Source organism: Trichomycterus rosablanca, chromosome 1, assembly GCF_030014385.1.
Source record: "Trichomycterus rosablanca isolate fTriRos1 chromosome 1, fTriRos1.hap1, whole genome shotgun sequence".
Classification (NCBI taxonomy): Eukaryota; Metazoa; Chordata; class Actinopteri; order Siluriformes; family Trichomycteridae; genus Trichomycterus; species Trichomycterus rosablanca.
Window position 1 is genome coordinate 49,704,041 of NC_085988.1, and position 8,258 is coordinate 49,712,298.

Here is an 8,258-nt window from a genome sequence, read left to right on the forward strand (position 1 = left end):
GGCTAATCAGTGTATATTGATACTGTATATTACATATGGCAAAATGTTATAATGTTTAGAAATATAAAACTTATATTCCTGTTGCTCAGCCTGACATGAAATAAAGTTATACTTGCAATTCATTAATGATTTAACCATCTTTTCTGTAGGTATGAACACACTAGATTCTGTCTAAAGTAATGGCTATACAGATGTTGAGGGATTTTACAAACAAACAAGCAAACAAACTTGTTAAACCATTTCTTTATGGACCTTACTTATGCACAGGGGCACAGTTATGATGGAACCTTATGGCTTATAAGTAGAGAGCATTTGTTATTTTATGTCACGTGTGAAACTCAAGGCCCATGGGCCAAATCCAGCCCACCACATCATTTTATACATTTTACAAATACACTGTAAAATCGTACATAAACTGCATCTCCCACAATGCATGCCGATTTGTGACCCACAAAGTGATCGCATCCCACCACTACAAGGCAGTGTTTCCACATCAGGGTTTAACTGAGGCATTTTTCCAACAAGTGATATTAAGAATTACTCACTCACTCCCGATCCAAGATGGCGGCGCGTTAACACGCAGCGGCAGCTCTGGGGTCGAAAAACGGTGTTTTTTTGTTGTTTTCAGAAAAGGTTGTAAGTTTGTTTAGGACAGTTTTGTTTATAAACGTATGGAAACCACTTTTGACTCAGTTTACAACTGCCATACACTGCCACAATTGAGAAAACAGTCAGAAACCAACCTGCAGAATGATCTGCTGCGAACTCTGCATGAACTCTTCCTACTTCGCGAACCAGGCCTGCAGTCCTCGGTGTTACCTGAAGCAGGTGACCGGGGAAGGGGGCTCCGCAAGCGGTGCTCGAGGAAGCAGAAGCGTGGAAAGCGAGCCAGGGTCCGTGCTAGGCTAAAAGCTAACCCAAGCCGGCCGGCTCTACCATCGTTATTCCTCGCAAATGCATGCTCTCTGGAGAATAAACTGGACTGTATCAGACTTCAACGAACTACCCAATGTGAGTACAGGGACTGTTGTGTTTTAATTTTCACTGAAACATGGCTTAGCGACAACATTCCAGACAGTGCCATTCAGCTAGACGGGCTAGCATCGTATCGCGCCGATAGAAATGCAGCTCAGTCCGGTAAAACACGAGGAGGAGGCGTTTGTGTTTACACACCGAATGGTGCAAGGACTCTGTGCTTGTTGTGGCGTACTGTTCTCCGATGGTGAAATTTGCTATTGTTAGATGCAGACCTTTTTATTTACCACGGGAATTCACCAGTGTGCTTATTGTCGCGGTGTATCTTCCGCCCAGCGCGAACACGAAGGAAGCATTGAGCAAACTTTACAGAGCCATCAGCGAACTGCAGAACATTCATCCAGACGGACTGTTTATTATCGTTGGAGATTTTAATCATGCAAATCTCAAGTCTGTTCTTCCTAAATTCCATCAGCATGTCAACTTTGCTACGAGAGGAGCGAACACGCTGGATAATGTTTACACGAACATTGCCGGTGCGTACCAGGCGGAGCCCCGCCCCCACCTCGGATACTCAGACCACATCTCTGTAATGCTAATTCCAGCATACAGAGCACTCGTCAGGCGCTCCAGACCTGTACAGAAACAGGTGAAAACCTGGCCAGAAGGATCCATCTCTGCTCTTAAGGACTGTTTTGAGTGCACTGACTGGGACATGTTTAGGGAGGCTGCAACATACGGCGATTACACTGATCTAGAGGAGTACACAACTTCAGTGACCTGCTACATCAGCAAATGCATTGAGGACGTCACTACCACTAGAACCATCACTTCCAGACCCAACCAGAAGCCGTGGATGACTCCAGAGGTGCGTGCACTGCTGAGGGCCCGAGACTCCGCTTTTAAAGCAGGTGACCAGCCGGCTCTGAGAACAGCGAGAGCCAGACTGTCCCGGGCGAGCCGAGAAGCAAAGCGCGCACATGGCCAGAACATCCACAGCCACTTCCAGAACAGCGGTGACACACGGTGCTTGTGGCAGGGCATCCAGGCCATCACCAACTACAGGACGACTCCACCCATCTGTGACAGTGATGCCTCCATTCCAGATACGCTGAATGACTTCTACGCTCGGTTCGAGGCTCAGAACAACATGTTGGCGTGGAAGATGATCCCACCTTGTGACGACCAGGTGCTTCGTCTCACCACAGCGGACGTGAGGAGAACTCTGCACGGAGTCAACCCACGGAAGGCTTCTGGACCAGACAACATTCCTGGCCGAGTGCTCAAAGGATGTGCAGACCAACTGGCAGATGTATTCACTGACATCTTCAACATCTCCCTGAGCAGCGCCATCGTTCCAACGTGCCTCAAGACGACCACCATCGTACCCGTGCCAAAGAAGTCATCTGTGTCATGCTTCAACGACTATTGTCCCATAGCACTCACGCCTATCATCATGAAGTGCTTCGAGAAACTAGTCATGAGGCATATTAAGACCCTACTGCCTCCCACCATGGACCCACTGCAGTTTGCGTACCGTCCTAACCGCTCAACGGATGACGCCATATCCACTACATTTCACCTGGCTTCTACACATCCACACTTACGTCAGGATGCTGTTCATAGACTTTAGCTCAGCATTCAACACCATCATTCCTCAGCATCTAATTGGAAAGCTGAGCACGCTGGGCCTGAACACCTCTCTCTGCAACTGGATCCCTGGATTTCTTGACTGAGAGACCTCAGTCCGTCCGGATCGGTAAGAACACCTCCAGCACCACCACACTGAGCACCGGCGCTCCCCAAGGCTGTGTGCTCAGTCCACTGCTGTTTACTCTGCTTACGCACGACTGTACAGCAATGCACAGCTCGAATTCCATCGTTAAGTTTGCAGACGACAAAACTGTGGTGGGACTCATCAGCAACAACGATGAGTCGGCGTACAGAGAGGAGATACAACATCTAACGGACTGGTGCCAAGTCAACAACCTGTCTCTGAATGTGGATAAAACCAAAGAGATGGTCATTGACTTTAGAAAGACAGAGGGACCACTCCCCACTGCACATCGACGGCTCATCTGTTGAGATCGTCAAGAGCACCAAATTTCTCGGTGTTCATTTGGAGGAGAATCTCACCTGGACCCTCAACACCAGTTCCATCACCAAGAAAGCCCAGCAGCGTCTCTACTTTTTGAGAGGACTGAGGAAAGCTCATCTGCCACCCCCCATTCTCACCACGTTCTACAGAGGAACAATTGAGAGCATCCTGAGCGGCTGCATCACTGTCTGGTTCGGAAATTGTACTGCGTCGGACCGCAGGACTCTCCAGCGAGTAGTGAAGACAGCTGAAAAGATCATTGGGGTCGCTCTTCCATCTCTCACGGACATTTTTAACACCCGCTGCATCCGCAAAGCTCTAAGCATTGTGGACGATCCAACCCATCCATCACATGGACTTTTTACTTTGCTCCCGTCTGGGAGACGATACCGCAGCATCCGGACTAACACAACCAGACTGTGTAACAGTTTTATCCCACAAGCAATCAGACTCCTCAACTCAGTACTATAACAATTTCCTCCGGAATTTTTCTGCTGAATTGTATTGACTATGTTAAACTGTTTTTAACTGTTTATTCAAATATTGAAAAGTCTTTTTGTATTTTTGCACCTTATTTACTTTTTAGGCACCTTATCTCCATTGCCAATTTTACGCTGCTAATGTACAACATGTCACTACCTCATGAACCATTGTACCATCTATTCACCATCATGTACTAACACTTGTCTTTAGTCCTGTCTTCTAATTACTTGTTTAGATTAGGGATAATTAGGAATATCTTTTGTAGTTACTTATTATAGGATTTTTTTTGGATTTATTGTTGTATTTACATTGTTTTGTATTTACTCTGTTTTTGTCTTGCACTTTTTGTACCGTGTTACACCGTGATCCTAGAGGAACGCTGTTTTGTTTCAATATGTACTTGTATGTAGCTGAAATGACAATAAAACCTCTCTGACTCTGACTCCGACTTCCTTAACTGCTTATCCAATTAGGGTCGCGGTTTGCTGAAGCCTATCCCAGCTTTTCAATGGGTGCAAGGCACACAGTAACACCCTGGATGGGGCGCCAGTCCATCGCAGGGCAGACACACATACACACAAATATACACACAGCCATTCACCTACAGGGCAATTCAGTGTCTCCAATTAACCTGACTGCATGTTTTTTGACTGTGGGAGGAAACCAGAGCTCCCGGAGGAAACCCATGCAGACACTGGGTGAACATGCAAACTCAGCACAGAAAGGACCCGGACCGTCCCGCCTGGGGATCGAACCAAGGACCTTCTTGCTGTAAGGCAACAGTGCTACCCACCGAGCCACCCATGTTGAGAAATATTTACAAATAATCCTAAAATGTACAAGAAGAGAAAATTGAAGCAGAAGTAAGATAATTTAATGAAAAGATGGGAAAGTGAATACAAGTTTGTGCTTCAAAAAGAAAGAAACGGTACATCTCTTGTGTTATGAGGCCGTGTCTGTGGTAAAGAAGTACAATATGAATGTAGATATACATTATAAATATACAGTATACATTTAGCATTTTGACACAGAATTTAGCCTTCAAGAAAAACAACAAATTGTCCAAGACTTAAAAGGCAGACTGCAATCACAGCAGGATACTTTACAATCGGCCCTTTGAGAGGCACCATAATGCAGGTGTGGCCCTTGGTGAAAATTAGTTTTACACCCCTGTTTTATGTAATTGATTAATACATACACATTTTTTGTTATCATATACATACTTTCCACATACTTTTGGCCAGGTAGTGTAGATCCTTAAAGGGACATAACATTAAAACCACCTCTTTGTTTCTACACTCACTGTCCATTTTATCAGCTCCACTTACCATATAGAAGCACTTTGTAGTTCTACAATTACTGACTGTAGTCCATCTGTTTATCTACATACTTTTTTACCTGCTTTCACCCTTTTCTTAAATGGTCAGGACCACCACAGAGCAGGTATTATTTAGGTGGTGGATTATTCTCAGCACTGCAGTGACACTGACATGGTGGTGTGTGTTAGTGTGTGTTGTGCTGGTATGAGTGGATCAGACACAGCAGCGCTGCTGGAGTTTTTAAATACCATGTCCACGTCCACTCTATTAGACACTCCTACCTGGTTGGTCCACCTTGTAGATGTAAAGTCTGAGACGATCACTCATCTATTGTTGCTGTTTGAGTTGGTCATCTTCTAGACCTTCATCAGTAATCACAGGACACTGCCACTGTTGGTTGGATATTTTAGGTTGGTGAACTATTCTCAGACCAGCAATGATAGTGAGGTGTTTAAAAACTCCATCAGCATTGCTGTGTCTCATCCACTCATACCAGCACAACAAACACTAACACACCACCACCATGTCACCATAATACCTACTCTATGGTTGTCCTGTGGGGGTCCTGACCATTGAAGGACAGCATGAAAGGGGGCTAACAAAGCATGTAGAGAAACAGATAGACTACAGTCAGTAATTGTAGAACTACAAAATGCTTCTATATGGTAAGTGGAGCTGATAAAATGGACAGTGAGTGTAGAAACAAGGAGGTGGTTTTAATATTATGGCTGATCAGTGTATTTCATGTGTAGACATAAAACGTTACAATTATGCTGCGTTTTTAGGATTTACTGGATTTACTGTTATTTATGGGCATTAGCACTTTATTCTGTATACTGTATTTTTTTAAAGGACATTTATTTTGATATAGTACTTCATGCACGTAGTAAATGGTCTGAAACACAGCCCACCTTTACAGTATTTTTTGAGAGTTTGGGTAAAAAAAGCTTATGCCTAACAGTCTTTGTGAAAATGAACAAAACAGATTAAACTAAGCTCATCAGTGTACAGTACATTTGTAACGAATGGGCTAGATGAGACAAGAGGGGGCGGACACACATGCAGAGATGATTCACAAAGGCTTTAAAAATAACTAAAGACAAGACAGGGGTACACACGACCAGACCAACACATGACTTATGCTAAACACTAAGGTAAGCGTTAATGCTAATCTAAAACACACATGAACAATGCTAACACTAACCATGAATCCTATGCTAATGCTAAACATGAACCTAGACTAACACAAGACATGAACAAGACTAAACAAGACTAAACAAGACTTCTAATCAACAAACCAAAATCATGACTAACCCAAAATAGCCTCAGCTGTAGAATTTCCAGCTGCTTGCTTAAATGCTCTGAGCATTACACCTACAACAAGGTGCAGCTGTGGATAATTAGCAGTAGACCAATGATGATGATGAGACGTTGGCTTAACACTGAAAACAAACACTCCACCATGTGCTCCCAGGGAGGGGTGTGGCACACAATCCTGGAGCACAAAGAGGCTTGGTTTGTAACAACATTAAATGAAAATATGCAAATATGTTTTTACACAGACATTTAACTGAATTTGAAATGTATACATCTGGGACTAAATGTGTAAGACCACTACAAAAATTTTTTGTTTTTTGCAATATTTCTCATTACAGATCATTTAATCAGCTTAGCAATTTAAGTAAGAAGTTAAATCAAGACAACAAATTTCTTTTAGTATCTTTGTTTGCTTATACATATAAAAGGTTAAATTTAAATCAAATACTTGCTTAAAGTCAACTGAGCATGTGCTTTATTGAAAAGGATTGGAATCTGGATGTAACGAGTTGGGCTAGACTGGACAAGAGAAGGCGGACACACATGCAGAGATGTATTAACAAGACGTTTGAATAATAACAAAACACACAAGACAAGACATATGAACACGTGACCTATGCTAAGCTAACCCACACATGAACACATGAACAATGCTAAAGCTAATCTAAATGCTATGTTGACGCTAATCATTAAACACATTAACCTAAACTAACCTAAACCCAAAATCCAACCAAAACTCTCCCCACTGGAGTATGCACAGCTGCCCTCTTAAATCCCTGTGGGTGTCAACGTTTTAGCCTTCGTAGACTGTGAAATTGCTAGTAAAGATGGGGGACAGTTGAAAGTAAATGTTTACCGCAAACCAACGCACACGGACCAGTACTTAAGGTGTTACTCCCATCATCCTTTGGAGCACAAACTAGGAGTCATCAGGACGCTGCACCACCGGGCGAACAGCATCCCCACAGACACTACGGCCAAGGATAGAGAGAAATCTCATGTCAAGAAGACCCTGGGTGAATGTGGTTATCCCAACTGGGCATTCGTAAAAGCGTGGAAAATGCCCAAACACAGCTCCAGTGGATCAAAGGGAGGAGAAGAACAACCGCGGTCTAAGCGCAAACCAGTGGTGATTCCGTATGTGGCGGGAGTATCGGAACAATTAAGCCGGATATTCTCCAAACACCGTGTTTCAGTTGCTTTCAAACCCCAGAACACGCTACGCCAGAAATTAGTTCACCCTAAGGACCGGGTTCCTCGACACAAACAGAGTAACATAGTGTATGCTGTTAGGTGCCGGGAGGATTGTCGGGAACTGTACATCGGGAAAACTAAACAGCCACTGGCAAAATGGATGGTCCAACATAGAAGATCGACCTCCTCTGGCCAGGACTCTGCGGTTTACACCCACCTGCAAGCCAGCGGCCACTCATTTAATGATGAAGATGTGCAGATCCTTGACAAGGAGGAACGCTGGTTTGAACGTGGAGTCGAAGAGGCCATCTATGTGAAGAGGGAACGACCATCTCTGAACCGGGGAGGGGGCCTGAGAGTACATCTCTCACCATCTTACAACGCCGTCATTGGAGCTTTACCCCAATCATGTGTGAAAGACACACATGACCATTGTAATTAATGGTCATTGTGAATTTCATATGGACCTGATCACCGTTCCATTGTTATGCAATGGGCAGTGATCAGTTGTTATGCAAATCAACTGCATATAAGGTTGGGGTATTCAACACCAGCTCAGACTGAAGAAGTCATTCGGATTGAGTGACGAAACGTAGCTCTACAACAAACTTTGTGGATTTGTGTACCTGGATTATTGAGCATGCATCAACAGTCCCTGTGGGTGATTAGCAGGGTGGCCAATCAAAAAAGGAGCGTTGGCTCAAGACTGAGAGTGCTCCCGGAGAGAGGGGCGAGGCACCTACACACTGAACATGCTCTGTAGAGGGGTGCAGAAGGGCTGCATTTGTGACACTGGACTTTACATGATACTAGGAAATGTTGTAATTTATGCATTTTCTAATATGTTAACATTTAGATTAAATTGTTATGTT